The sequence below is a fragment of the Panicum hallii genome, chromosome 3, assembly GCF_002211085.1.
Source record: "Panicum hallii strain FIL2 chromosome 3, PHallii_v3.1, whole genome shotgun sequence".
In the NCBI taxonomy this organism is placed as follows: Eukaryota; Viridiplantae; Streptophyta; class Magnoliopsida; order Poales; family Poaceae; genus Panicum; species Panicum hallii.
This window is the reverse complement of record NC_038044.1, coordinates 44172914-44188557: the sequence shown is the minus strand read 5'-3', so window position 1 is coordinate 44188557 and position 15644 is coordinate 44172914.

The window sequence follows — 15644 nt, the reverse complement described above, 5'->3', positions numbered from 1 at the left end:
TTTAAATTTATTCAAGCATGTTACTAAAGTTTTCATGCTTAGATCTTTTTACCATGTGATGTTCTGTAATTGAATAATTCATAGTAAATCCTTCAAGAATTTAAGACACTATTTTGCCTAAGGTTTGAATTTAAACTTAAAATTTGAACTTAATTCAAAGGCTTTAGTTTATGTTTTTAGAAATTTATGAAAAATTCATAGTAAGCTTGTCTATTAGAAGTAGGCTTACCCACAAAAATTCAAGGCCATAGCCTTTGTGGATTTCAAAATAAAAATTAAACTTGTTAACCTAATTCAATTATTCCCATTAATTATGATAATTAAATTAAGATACAAATAGTAGGTTTGAATTCAAATTTCCTGTTTTATGAAATTGTGTCTATCAATTTGTTAGATTGCAACTTTATCGTGAAGTAAAATTCTTAACTCAAGAACCACCTAATTCAAATCATTGCATATCATGTAGAGTCAGCGACACTCGACGATCGAGTCTACGAACTAGTCCCGGAACCCGAGCAAGGGTTTTCGGAAGACCAAGTGAACGTTGCTGAGGAATTAACTGAAGCCCAGAACCAAAGTTCGGAAGTCCTTGACATCCCAGACCCCAACCCCGCTCAAGAAGGCAAGCCCCGATGCATAACCCAGTATTTTAAATTACTACACTTATACAGTTTTATACTTATATATCTATATTATGCATTAAGTCTAGGAGTTGAAATGGAACCCTAGATGCATGAATCCTAGAAAACTATGTATTGTGCCTGAGTCCTTATCGAATAGATGCTCTGCTAATAGGACCGGCAGAATTCGAGTGATTTCCTGTCACTCGCGCGATATAGGAGTTGAATGTTTACTATTCTGCAATCACTATAAGGACGATGGACGGGGTCATGTGCAGTATCATGACTTGAAAGGTTACCCCGTCTGTGTTGATAAAAGTTTATAAGATCGCAATGTGTGGTAGCTGTGGTCAAGTGTTTGAAAGTACTAGCCACATGCCGTAAATATGGTACGCGGTAAGCCTATTACCTGATTTGCCCGGCGAATGGACTAATCCCCACCACTCGATATATTGGTTTCTGTTGCACACACGCACCAATGTGTGGGAGTACGTTCTGCATAGCAGACAGGAGTACGGTCATGCAGTCGCGCTGTAGACGTACGTCCTGCGTATTGGATGTGCGTACGGTCCTACAGTCGCTTGTGGTGGCCCTAATCCATAACCCGGAAGATGAAGGGAACGGTTGTTCGGAAAGTTAAGTTTCCGAGCGTGTGAGTTAGGATCCCTTGCAAGGCTATGAAATTCAATTCAGAATCGTCCGTTTCTCGCGGTTATTGAGACTGCTTGCTCCTTCTGCCACATAGAGTAAGAACAGTAACTATTGTTGGAATAACCTTGATGGATGCTAATCTCTACCTTGCTTGTCTAGTATAGGTGCTCACCTAGAAGGGTGAATGAAACTAGAATCTGAAAGCTAAAACATGAAAGTTAGATCATACTCTTTGTTGCTTTTTAGCAAAAAGAAAACCAGAGCCTCTCAATCCTCCATGGTCTAGCTTCGAGCTAAGTATACCCAATCTCGGTTAAATCTTGCTGAGTATTAGCATACTCAGTCTTGCTAGTCTGTCTTTCAGGTATGGCTTGTGAGAACCAAACGGATAGTCTAGCCTGGCCATTCTCTGTTCCGTTTGGCTTGTCCGTGGAGTGGGATCCATCCCCGGCTGGCAATGACCCTCCGGAATGATGCCATGTTTCGGGCTGAGCGTGGTGTCAACTTTCGCGACGTGTGTAGTCATGTGTTAATTTCTTCCGCTGTGACTCTGAACAAGCTTGCGTAGCTTGTGGTTTTAAACAATGTTGTGTAAGTTACTTTAAGTTTGAAACAATTGTAATAATGTTTAATATTTCTCTGAATTAAAAGTTGGTGAGTTGTGGTGTGATTGTAAAACCATAGCTCGATCCTGTGTAACTATGGTTCAATCGGGCAGTGACCCGACAGACCAATGGGTTGTTCCGTTTGAAGTGCGTTGAGTTAGTCACGCCTAGATGACTAGCGCACTTGAGCTGAAATAATTCAAGCGGATTGGTTCTGCCACAGCTGGTATTAGAGCTGTAGGTTTACTCTTACAATCGGCACTAAAACTGCAGTAGCTCTTAAAAAAATTTTCAGGACAAAATTGGCTTAACAAAAGAATTTGCAAAGTGCGTTGGATTCGTTAAGGTTGGTGCTTAGATCGTAAAGCCCTAAGGGTTTATATGGGAGTAATCAGGTGGCTACTAGTATGTATATGTGTATAGCTCAAATCTAACTTGCAGCACTACTTTCTGTAAAAACTTACTTTTTGAGCATAACCAACCTTAGATATCTATTCGTATTGTCTTGTTCTTCAACGTTGAGACAAGAAGGTAAGAAGGTAAGGATCCTCAGCCAACTGAGGGAGATTGGCCTTTCCGTCGGTGATGCGAACCGAACGCTATTTCTCAAGCAGTGGCTTACTTGAGATGCTGCCAATATATCAACGATTAGTTGATCATATTGGGAGTATATGGTTCGGCACAGGGTATGGTGATCGCTGTTCATACCCCCATTTTATACGGTACCCCATGAATACGTTGCAGATGTAACGTATGCTAACATCATCCATATGGTGGAAATTGTACGGATACTGTTTCTATAGTGAACAATACTGTTTGGGGACGCTTTCATGTCGTGCTGCCATGAAAGGTTCATGTTATATAAATATGATCTTCTGCAGGTACATTAACCACGATTAAGAGGGATAGGACTTATCGACTAGTTATTAGAGAGAGACGTAAATATTGTGCCACTGAAATTAACCACGTAAGTCCAAAGATATTTGGAAATTGTTTTGGTTGTAAGGCCGAATAGTATATGCATACATAATCCATCATCAAATAAAGTAAGTGCACTAAATGTGTTGTTCTTTTAAGGACGTATAGAGTGTTGTCTATCTCTAGTGTGGTTTCAATAGGATTCTTGTGGCAGCCTTAGTTGAGTTTTTGGCATCCTTCAAAATCTCACCATTTGAATTCTTGCTTCAGATGGCGGCTCCTTCAGACGTCTTTTGGGATCATGCAGGGCATCTCCATACCAATGCCTTGCACTGGGAGGGTTTTCCCTGTCTCTTGTGGGAGTCACTTAGGTTATTCTTCTACACCGAGCCCCACAATATGTTGGAGTGGAATATAGGGAGGAAGGTGTTCCTCGGTGCAGAGTTAAGATGACCGTTCCTCAGCACTCTTTTCGCTCTCAGTGGCAGCCCATCGAGGTCGAGGTGGTTGGTTATCGTCTCGTTGACACCATTGAGACTGCAGCTCTTGAGGCCATCCATACTTTCTGCGACCAGCATCTCGCATAGGTTACCGGGCATCCTATCGGCCTATTCCCTGCAATAGATTCCAGTGATTCCGAGTAGAATTTCAGGATAGCTCATTATGGTCACATGCTGGGAGATTTAGCTGAAGAGACGCTCCATGGTACCATCAGGTTCATGAATGCCCAGCACCACTATCAGATCTTGCTGCGCCACGGTATGAGTCTATTGACCGGTATAGCTCAAGGTCACTACAGAAATGCTGATCGACGGGTCACTCAGATAGAAGAGCTTCAAGCATTGGTCACGGAAAAGGAGGAAATTATCACAGAGCAAAATGAGACCATTGTCCACCGGGAGGATCAGATCAATGAGAGTGATGCAATAATCACTCAACGTAACACGATTATCGAGTTCCTCCAGGAGCAAGTCCACGATCTCATCCTTGAGGTTGATGATGCCCACGCTCACATCGATGAACTTCAGCAGCAGCCAGCACCTCCTGCTGTACCTGAAGTACCTGAAGGCGAAGAAGAAGAACTGGAGGAAATCGAAGGAGTTTCTGATCTCGACTCTGAGCACGGAAACCCAGAGCCTAACCCTCAGCTAGATCACTCCTCTTCTGGTAGCCAGTCCTCCGTAGGTGACCTCGATGATTTCTAGTCCATCCAAATGGTCGATCTTTCAGATGTAACTAGTGCAGAATGTTGTGACATAGGTAGTGAGTAGTCTACCTAGATCCCGGGCCACTTGCTGTAATATATATGGCATGTGTACGTGTGGCTAGACTGTTAACAAGCAGATTTCACCCTGTTGTAATATGTTAAGGATAACCAGTTTCTGCTTTAAATCTAAGCTTTGAGTCTTGTTGTTCATATTGATATCCTTGCCCTTTGAATAAGTTGGTTAAACAGAATATGTGAATTACATATCTGTTTAGCGGCAGAGTATCTTCTGAAAAGGGGAGCAAGAATTGTGTTGTTAATTATGGATATCTCGTTTGTTTCAGATGGTTGGAGCTACACGTGGAACCCGGAAGGTTTCCGGCCATACCGAGCTAGCGGTTCCCAACAACCGCCACCAGCACCACCAAATCTAGCGGAAGTTATGGCACGGCAAACGGAACTTCTTAACCAACTAGTATAGGCCCAAATGAACCAGTTTCATCACCTGTCCTGAGGCTATGATGAACATCCATCGACTGGCTACCAAAATTTTCTCAGCACCCAGCCCCCATTGTTCCATAAAACAGATGAGCCCCTTGATGCTGACGCATGGCTCCGCACTATAGAATCCAAGTTCACATTATTATCTACACCATGCTCAGATGCGAACAAGGCACTCTTCGCGGCTCAACAACTTCACAGCACCGCCCGCATATGGTGGGATCATTACTATACCATGCAGCCGGCTGGTCATTTTGTCACATGGGACGAATTCCGGACCGCTTTCAGAGCGCATCACATTCCAGAGGGACTCATTGAGCGAAAACTCAATGAATTCCTAACCTTGACTCAGGGAACCCGCACTGTCATGCAGTATACACAGGCTTTCAATCACCTGTGCCAGTACGCGGGTTATCATGCGGACACTGACGCCCGTAAACGGGATCGCTTCCGTCGAGGCCTAAACACAAAGCTTAAGGAACAGCTGAACCTGGTAAGGGCAAACAACTTCAACGAACTGGTCAATATGGCCATTACTCAAGAGGATTGCATCTCAGCCCACCGGGCAGGAAAGAAACGGAAGACACCCACGGGACCCTCAAATACGCAACCGTCAAGGTATCGGTTTGTCTAGAACACCGCTACCCGAGCCCCGCCCCGAAACAATCTACCAGGCAGATGGATAGCCAAGCCTCCCCAGCAGGCTCGATTTAATCGGCCGCCAACACCACAACCCCAGCAGCAACAGCAGCAAGGCCCGAGGCCGAGCTTTCCACCGTCCAATCAAGGAAACAACAACAATCATTGTTTCAACTGCGGCAGCTCGTCCCATTTCATTCGAGATTGTCCTCAACCTAGGAAATCTTTCTAAGGGCAAACATCCAGCCCGAACAACAAGGGCAAGGGCAAGAAGCAGGTGGTACAAGTCTGCCAGGGGAGGGTGAACTTCACAACTCTCTCCGAACTCCCCGAGGGTGCGCTAATAATGACGGGTACTTTCTCTATAAACCATCAACCCTTGATTATACTTTTTGATTCTGGTGCAACCCATAGTTTTATCAGTTCAAAATATGGAACAAAAGTAGTCCTGGATTTCTATCCTATTAAGGGAGCCTATAGGATAGCGACTCCTGGAGGTAAAATTGCATCAAATCAAATTTATAGAAGGGTGCCAATTCAGTTGGGTAGCAATTTGATAAAAACAGATTTACTGTTATTGGACCTAGAAGGAATGGATGTCCTCCTAGGCATGGATTGGATGACTAGGCACCGAGAATCATTGGATATCTTTTCCCGAGCCATGGAGATAGATTCACCCCATCATGAAACTACTATTCTCTATCTTTCACAATGGGAGTGCAACAACTCTTGTGCCTATGCTGTAGAAGGGATTAAGTTAAAGGATATTCCTATTGTTTGCAAATACCGAGATGTTTTTCTAGATGATTTGCCTGGAATGCCCCCGGATAGGGATATTGAGTTTGTCATAGAACTACAACCCGACACAGCCCCCATCTCTAAAAGGCCCTATCGCATTGACATTCTGTTCGATCAGTTAGCCGGAGCCCGGGTATTATCTAAGATTGACCTCCGCTCCGGATATCATCAAATCAAGATCAGGCCAAGTGACATTCCAAAAATAGACTTTTCCACCAAATATGGACTCTATGAATATCTGGTCATATCGTTTGGTCTTACCAATGCACCAGCATACTTCATGTATCTCATGAACTCTATCTTAATGCAAGAACTTGATAAATTCGTAGTGGTCTTCATTGATGATATTCTAATCTATTCTAAAAATCCGGAAGATCATGCGAACCATCTCCATATTGTTCTTCAGAGATTAAGAGACCACCACTTGTACACCAAATTCTCCAAATACGAGTTTTGGCTGGATACCGTTAAATTTCTAGGTCACACTATCTCCAGTGATGGTATATCCGTTGATCCAAGTAAAGTCCAAGAAGTGCTGGACTGGAAGCCTCCTATGTTAGTCCATCAGATCCGTAGTTTTCTTGGTTTAGCTGGCTATTATCATCGTTTCATTCCTGACTTCTCAAAAATAGCCAAGCCTATGTGAACTGCTAAAGAAAGGAGTTAAATTCTCCTGAGATCAGAAATGTGAAGATACATTCCACACCCTCAGAGCACATCTTACTACTGCCCCAGTTTTGGCACAACCGGATGTTTCCAAACCTTTTGACATCTATTGTGATGCTTCGGGAATCGGACTTGGTTGTGTGCTTATGCAAAACAACTGAGTGATTGCTTATGCATCGCGAGCACTCAGGACTCATGAACAGAATTATCCTACGCATGATCTTGAACTCGCAGCCGTTATCCATGCACTTAAAATTTGGAGACATCATCTGATGGGTACAAAGTGCCATATCTATACTGACCATAAAAGCCTCAAGTACATCTTCACGCAAGCAGATCTAAATATGAGGCAAAGACGTTAGCTAGAGCTTATCAAGGATTGTAATCTAGAAGTACACTATCATCCAGGCAAGGCCAACGTCGTTGCAGATGCACTTAGCCGCAAGGCACATTGCTCTTGCTTGTCAGTAGAGGCTCTCAATGAGACTCTTTGTTGGGAAATAAGGAAGCTCAATCTAGAGATCATTCCTCAAGGTAGCTTGAACCATCTCTCAGTTGAAACTACGCTTAGGAATAACATCGTCCTGGCACAACAGCATGATAAAGGGGTCAGAATCATCAAGCAGAAGTTAGCACAAGGAGAAGAAAAGCACAAGTGCTTTCGAGTAAATCACGAAGGGGTTCTATGGTTCAATGAGCGTATCGTTGTACCCAAGAACCATAAGCTTCGTAAGCAGATATTGGACGAGGCCCATCTGTCCAAATTCTCTATGCACCTCAGCAGTACCAAGATGTACCAAGATTTGAAACAGAACTTTTGGTGGACGTGTATGAAATGAGAAATTGCAAGATATGTCTCAGAGTGTGATATCTGCCAAAGGATTAAGGCCAGTCATCTAAAAACTACTGGTATTCTTCAACCTTTATCCATTTCCTCCTGGAAGTGGGAGGATATCAGCATGGATTTCATCGTTGGCTTACCCAACAGCTCTCAAAGGCATGACTCTATTTGGGTAATCATTGATCGATTAACCAAGACCGCCCATTTCCTTCCTGTGCATACTACTTACAACGCCAAAAAGTATGCTCAGATCTATCTAGATCAAATCGTTCTTCTCCATGGAATGCCTAAGACGATCATTTCTGATCGTGGAGCACAATTCCTCGCTCGATTCTGGGACCAACTTCAACATGCTCTTGGAACTAAGTTAATCCGAAGCTCTGCATATCATCCTCAGACAGACGGGCAAACGGAAAGGATAAATCAGATTCTAGAAGATATGCTTAGAGCCTGTGTACTTCAGTATGACAAAAATTGGGACAAATGCTTGTAATTGGCAGAATTTTCTTACAACAACAGTTATCAAACAAGTCTCAAGATGGCTCCATTCGAAGCATTATACGGTCACCGATGCCGAACTCCTTTGAGTTGGTCACAAACCAGCGAGAGTAAAATCTTTGGAACTGACCTTGTCACTGAAGCAGAGAAAAAGGTAAAGACTATTCAGAAAAATCTAAGAGCAGCTCAATCTCGACAGAAAAGCTACGCTGACATACGAAGAAGACCATTACAGTTCTAGGTTGGAAACTTCGTATATCTTCAAGTATCTCCTACTCGAGGTATTCAACGGTTTGGCATAAAAGGAAAACTTGCCCCTCGATATATTGGACCCTTTGAAATCATCAAAGTTTGTGAACCCGTAGCTTATCATCTTCAACTTCCTCCTCACCTAGCGGCCATTCATGATATCTTCCATGTATCTCAACTTAGGAAGTGCGTCAAAATTCCTACCGAGATCATTGATTCCCAATCTAGTGAAATCCAACCGGATCTATCTTATACCGAGCATCCGATCAAAGTACTAGACACCAAAGAAAGAAGTACTAGAAGAGAAACCATCAAGATGTTCAAAATTCAGTGGGACCATCACACTGAAGAAGAAGTGACTTGGGAAACCGAGTCATATCTTCAGCATAACTTTCCACACTTCCTTCAAGCCAACTCCCAAATCTGATCGTCCGATTCCATCCTATTCCGGAATCTCGGGATGAGATTCTTTTCAGGGGGGAAGGTTGTGACATTCACGTACTTAGGATTAAAACACACTAGATTCTAGTATGATTTATGTGTCTGATCTTTTGTATGTGTGTTAAAAACTTTAATGCAAAGGCAAAAGTGTCTTTTTGTAATTCTGGAAAATTTAGGTCCTTTGGTGCAAAATGTGTGAGAATGGTACGTAAAAATCAAAACATATGAAGGTTGTTTTGCAAAAAGCAAAAACTTACTTTCAAACCACAGATAGAAGTGAAACTACCCTAAGGATTCAATTGAAGTGTTGATTTTAAGTAGGATTTCTCCGAAATTTAAACTTTTGCCAAGTTTTAAAATGGATTCAAATCCTTAACTCTTTTGAAACTAAACCTTAAAGAAAAGTTGTAGATCTTGTTAAGCTCTACACTTTTGCTTTTGGGCACATTTTCATTTGAGCTATGGTTTGAAAGTTGTTTTGGCTTTACAGTGGAGTCCCTACAGTTTTGAAAATTGCAAAAAGGTCCTCATCATCTACCTCCAGCCCTCCCTCCCTCTGTTTCGCCTCTGCGCCCGACCTCCGCCTTCACCGGCCACTTTCCCGAGCCCCAGCTGCCCCGCGCCGCTCTTCTCCGCGTCACGTGCCCTCTGGCGCCGCGCCCGCCGCTCACCCAACCCGCGCTGGCCCTGTCCTCGCTCCTCCACGTCGCGGCGCCGCCGCCCAAGCCGCCAGGCACGCCGCCAGACTTGCCAGCAGCTGCTTCGTGTGCGTAGTGCTTCTCCTGGTCTTAAAGCTTCCCCAGGAGTCCCTCTCGACTTCTTTTACCCATTCCACCACGCAGCATTGCTTCTTCTTTCTTCCTCCGCTCGACTACCCTCACCGGAGCTCCGCCGCTGCCTCGGCTCGCCGTCGTCAGCCGCCTCTGCCGCCTCCCACCCACAATCCAGTGCTCCAGTAGCACCGCCGCACTCACTCAAGCTCACCGACCCGTCCAATTTCATTTTGCCGCACTCGAGCAGCCCAAACCACAGCGTCGGTGAGCTCGAGCTCCGCCGCCGCTCGGTCTCACCGTCGTCCAGATGCTCCACCCCCTCTCAGCCCCAGCCAAGCACACCACTAGCACCACATCACCCCGAGGAAGCTTTCTAGCCACTTCCCCGTCGCCCTCCAGCACTCCGGCCACCGGAACGCCGTCGCCTCCCCTTAGTGCCCCGCCGCCCGCCTCTATTCACTGTCGACACGCCGCCTCAGTCCCTCTCTTCCTCAACACCAGCCACCCCCGTGACCGCCGTGAGCTCCTAGACCTTTTCTCCCACTTTCCCCACACCGCCGGTGAGCTCCCTCGCCGGAATTCGATCGCCGTCGATCGGCTTCTCTGTAAAACTCGGCCAAGGACCCAATTGCAAGGATTTCAAATCTTTCCAGGGGCCTTTCTGTGGAAAATCAGTACCCCCATTTCAAATCAGCCAATTTTGAAAATCCATAGGAATTTGTAGAAAAATCCAAAAATTATCAAACTAGTTTTGTTGTACTCTAGAAGTCTAGGTCTACAACTTTTGTGACTGGAGTTCAGTTTGAAACAAAATGCTTTTAGAGTTATTTTAAAGTTTAGCAAAAGGGTATCTTGAGTATAACTTTTGCATGCCAGCTCTATTGCTTGTGATTTTTGGTGTGTAGCCTGGTTAAGTTGAGTGAGCTTGTGTGCAAGTTTCCCCTGCAGTACTGAATCCTAACTTGAAGTCATTTAAACTTACGCAAATCAAGCTAGAAATGGTTTAAATTTATTCAAGCATGTTACTAAAGTTTTCATGCTTAGATCTTTTTACCATGTGATGTTCTGTAATTGAATAATTCATAGTAAATCTTTCAAGAATTTAAGGGACTGTTTTGCCTAAGGTTTGTATTTCAACTTAAAATTTGAACTTAATTCAAAGGCTTTGGTTTATGTTTTCAGAAATTTATGAAAAATTCATAGTAAGCTTGTCTATTAGAAGTAGGCTTACCCACAAAAATTCAAGGCCATAGCCTTTGTGGATTTCAAAATAAAAATCAAACTTGTTAACCTAATTCAATTATTCCCATTAATTATGATAATTAAACTAAGATACAAATAGTAGGTTTGAATTCAAATTTCCTATTTTATGAAATTGTGTCTATCAATTTGTTAGATTGCAACTTTATCGTGAAGTAAAATTCTTAACTCAAGAACCACCTAATTCAAATCATTGCATATCATGTAGAGTCAGCGACACTCGATGACGGAGTCTACGAACTAGTCCCGGAACCCGAGCAAGGGTTTTCGGAAGACCAAGTGAACGTCGCTGAGGAATTAACTGAAGCCCCAATCCAAAGTTCGGAAGTCCTTGACATCCCAGACCCCAACCCCGCTCAAGAAGGCAAGCCCCGATGCATAACCCGGTATTTTAAATTACTACACTTATACAGTTTTATACTTATATATCTATATTATGCATTAAGTCTAGGAGTTGAAATGGAACCCTAGATGCATGAATCCTAGAAACCTATGTATTGTGCCTGAGTCCTTATCGAATAGATGCTCTGCTAATAGGACCGGCAGAAGTCGAGTGATTTCCTATCACTCGCGCGATATAGGAGTTGAATGTTTACTATTCTGCAATCACTATAAGGACGATGGATGGGGTCATGTGCAATATCATGACTTGAAAGGTTACCCCGTCTGTGTTGATAAAAGTTGATAAGGTCGCAATGTGTGGTAGCTGTGGTCAAGTGTTTGAAAGTACTAGCCACATGCCGTAAATATGATACGCGGTAAGCCTATTACCTGATTTGCCGGGCGAATGGACTTATCCCCACCACTCGATATATTGGTTTCTGTTGCACACACGCACCAATGTGTGGGAGTACGTTCTGCATAGTAGACAGGAGTACGGTCATGCAGTCGCGCTGTAGACGTACGTCCTGCGCATTGGATGTGCGTACGGTCCTACAGTCGCTTGTGGTGGCCCTGATCCATAACCCGGAAGATGAAGGGAATGGTTGTTCGGAAAGTTAAGTTTCCGAGCGTGTGAGTTAGGATCCCTTGCAAGGTTATGAAATTCGATTCAAAATCGTCCGTTTCTCGTGGAGATGGAGACTGCTTGCTCCTTCTGCCACATAGAGTAAGAACAGTAACTATTGTTGGAATAGCCTTGATGGATGCTAATCTCTACCTTGCTTGTCTAGTATAGGTGCTCAGCTAGAAATGTGAATGAAACTAGAATCTGAAAGCTAAAACATGAAAGTTAGATCATACTCTTTGTTGCTTTTCAGCAAAAAGAAAACCAGAGCCTCTCAATCCTCCATGGTCTAGCTTCGGGCTAAGTATACCCAATCTCGGTTAAGTCTTGCTGGGTATTAGCATACTCAGTCTTGCTAGTCTGTCTTTCAGGTATGGCTTGTGAGAACCAAATGGATAGTCCAGCCTGACCATTCTCTATTCCGTTTGGCTGGTCCGTGGAGTGGGATCCGTCCCCGGCTGGCAATGACCCTCCGGAATGATGCCATGTTTCGGGCTGAGCGTGGTGTCAACTTTCGCGACATGTGTGGTCGCGTGTTAATTTCTTCCGCTGTGACTCTGAACAAGCTTGCATAGCTTGTGGTTTTAAACAATGTTGTGTAAGTTACTTTAAGTTGGAAACAGACTGTAATAATGTTTAATATTTCTATGAATTAAAAGTTGGTGAGCTGTGGTATGATTGTAAACTCGCCTTCGTACGAGATAAACCTACCTCGATCCTATGTAACTGTGGTTCAATCGGGCGGTGACCCGACAGACCAATGGGTTGTTCCGTTTGAAGTGCGTTGAGTTAGTCACGCCTGTGTAGTGATGACTAGCGCACTTGAGCCGAAATAATTCAAGCGGATTGGTTCTGCCACAGCTGGTATCAGAGCTGTAGGTTACTCTTACAATCGGCACTAAAACTGCAGCAGCTCTTAAAAATGTTTTCAGGACAAAATTGGCTTAACAAAAGAATTTGCAAAGTGCGTTGAAGTGCGTTGAGTTAGTATCGCCTGTATAGTGATGACTAGCGCACTTGAGCCGGAATAATTCAAGCAGATTAGTTCTGCCACACACCGCCGCCCAATGCCCGCATCTCACCGAAGCTCGTGCTTACAAGCCGGCAGCCCAACTCGGGCTGCCCCAACCCTAACCGAGCGTACCCACAAGTTTCCCTCAACCCCCTCGTGCTTCCCCACCCCTTTCCCCTCGCCGCCGATTAGTTCCCTCACTGGATTTTGGCCGGGAATAGCCCAGCCCCATCCAGAGAATACATTGCAATCGCCAAGTTCTTTTTAGGGTCTTTTCTGCTAGATCCAGAGACCAATCTGCGAGGACCCGAATACTTTTGTTTTCAAAAGGCTGTCACTTGTAAAATCAATCTAAAATCATAGAAAAATTAGAAAAATACAAACTAAAATTTGTTGTAATCCTCTTGATGGACCATACTACTTTTGCATAGACGGATGACTAGTTACAAACTATAACTTGGTCTAAAATGAATCTTGTTGTAAATAGCCCATAAATGTATCTGTTGATCTAGGATAGTACTGTGAATGATTTTTGGGCTGTAAACTAGTCTCTGCATGTAAAAACTTTTGTAAAAATTTCAAGGTTAGAACATGTCTCTACAAGTAGTTTTTGTGGTATCTTGTTTGATGTGCTATTTTGCTAGAGTTCTTTGTTCATGCTATTTTACAGATCTTTTAGGGTTGATACTTTTACACCAACTCAACTTTGATGCATAAAAGCTATGGACAAAGTTTGGAACAATTTACTTCTGTCTATCTTGCTCATATTTTTTAGTTAAGAAAAACTACATTAAATCAAAATAACTAGTTCTGGTGCTTAGAAAAATATGAAATTTTGAACAAAGACTACCTTTGAGTAGTTTATCATGTTGGAAAAGTTTGAGACACAGAAACTTTATGGAACTACCTTTAGAAACAAATCTTGATTAATGTAGATGTATCATGACTTATTTTCTATGCCCTGTATCTTGCACAATAAAACCTAAACAATTTACAGTAGACTCACCATAAGTTTAGGAGTACTTAGTAAATTATTGAGCACTAGTTCTTGCATGGTTTGTTCTGTATAAATAGATCTTGATCCTAGCAGTAGCTGTTTAATATAGTTTTCATGAATAATCTGCTGAATGAAAATGGCTAAAAATTTTACAGTGAGTTTGTACTTAAGTAATGTGCTCTGCATAAAAATCTTAACCCCAGAAACTATCTCTATGAGTAGTTTTGTTAATCCATGCTTGCTTTTGAAAATGGCCATTGATGAAATGATAAAACCACTCACTTACTTAATGAAGTTAGTTAATCCAGATAAGTACTCAATAAATGACTGTCCAAGGAAAAGAAAATGAAGTGCTTGATAACTTAACTTGAGTTCTGTTGAATGACAACTTTATAGTGAAATAGTTATTTATCTTGTACTATTAAAACTACTTATACATGTGCATTCATATAGAATCGATGACTCTCGCCAATAGAGCCGATGAGCTGGTGCCCGAGTCCGAGAGTGAGCAGCGCGAAGCTCAAATTAATCTAACTGAAGTTGCTGAAGATCCGAGTCAAAGTCTAGAGGTACCCCCGACTAGTTTTTCTCAAGAAGGTAAGCTCCGGAGCATAACCCCTACTTTTAAACTTATGCAACTTTTATTTATATATGGTATTGTGCATTAAATTTGTAAGAGTTGATTGAAACTCTAGTTGCATAATCCTAGTACCTATGATATTAACACTAGTCTCTATCGGTCGCTAGATTGCCATGCTAATAGGACTCCAGTAAAAGTCGAGTGATTTCCTGTCACTCGCGAGATATAGGAGTTGCTTGTTTTACTTATGTTGGAATCATAAGGTTGACGAATGGGGCTATGTTATGATATTCCTGTTGATGATTGAGGCCCCATCTATTTAGCAAAAATACTAAGGTCGCGGTGTGTGGTAGTGGTTGTTAAGTTTTTGAACGTACTAACCACATGCCGAGAATATGGTAATCGGTAAGCATAAGTACCTAATCGGACCAACAAGTGGACAATATCCTCACCCTCTTGACATTGTTCCCATAGGCACATGGTGAGTACAACAGCAGCCACAGCCCGGCATCGTACCGTGGTTCGTGGACCTCTGTACTCGAGGGGGGTGGCCCTGATCCACAACCCGGAAAGAAAGGGGAAAAGTTGCACGTGTGACTCTGTGAGTAGCCACGTGACGTGTGTTTAGATTTCCCTTGCAAGGTTAAGAAATTCGATTCGAATCATCCGTTTCTCGCGGCTATTGAGACTGCTTAACCCTTTTACCACATAGAGTAAGAAGAGGAACAATAATGATGATTAATCTGGTTGGATGCTTAGTTAATTATTTTTTCACCATATGTGATTTGGATAGTTGCTTACCTAGAATGGTTAATCAACTAGAACTTGATGCTAAAACATGAAAGTAAGGACTCATTCTTAAGATGCTTTTTGGCAAAAACTACCCTCAGCCAAAAGCCTTGCATGTTTAGGAGTCGGCTAAATATATACCACTAGTCGGGTAAGCCTTGCTGAGTATTAGTATACTCAGCCTTGCTTGTGGATTTGTTTTCAGGTGAGACCTTTGAGGACATGATTGCTAGTTTGACTTGGCCGTGTACTCTTCCTCCTGGTTGGTCAGTGGAATAGGATCATTCCCTGGCCAACGGTGATAATGTTGAATGATGTCATGTACGAGCTTCATCATGATATCTTGTATCGTCGATTAGAACTATCGTTTACTTTCCGCTGCATTATTAAACTCTGAAAGTACTTGTTTATGCATGAGTTTGAACTTGGTTTGGAATAATAATTCATATGGAACTCTTGTTGTAAAATTTGTGGATCGTTGTAATCTCTAGGCTCACCTTCGTGTGGGTTCTATGTATGCATCATTTTGATCGAAATTCCAGTGGTTGCATCGGAATGTTACCCAAGAGACTGTCATTTTACTCCGTTTTAAG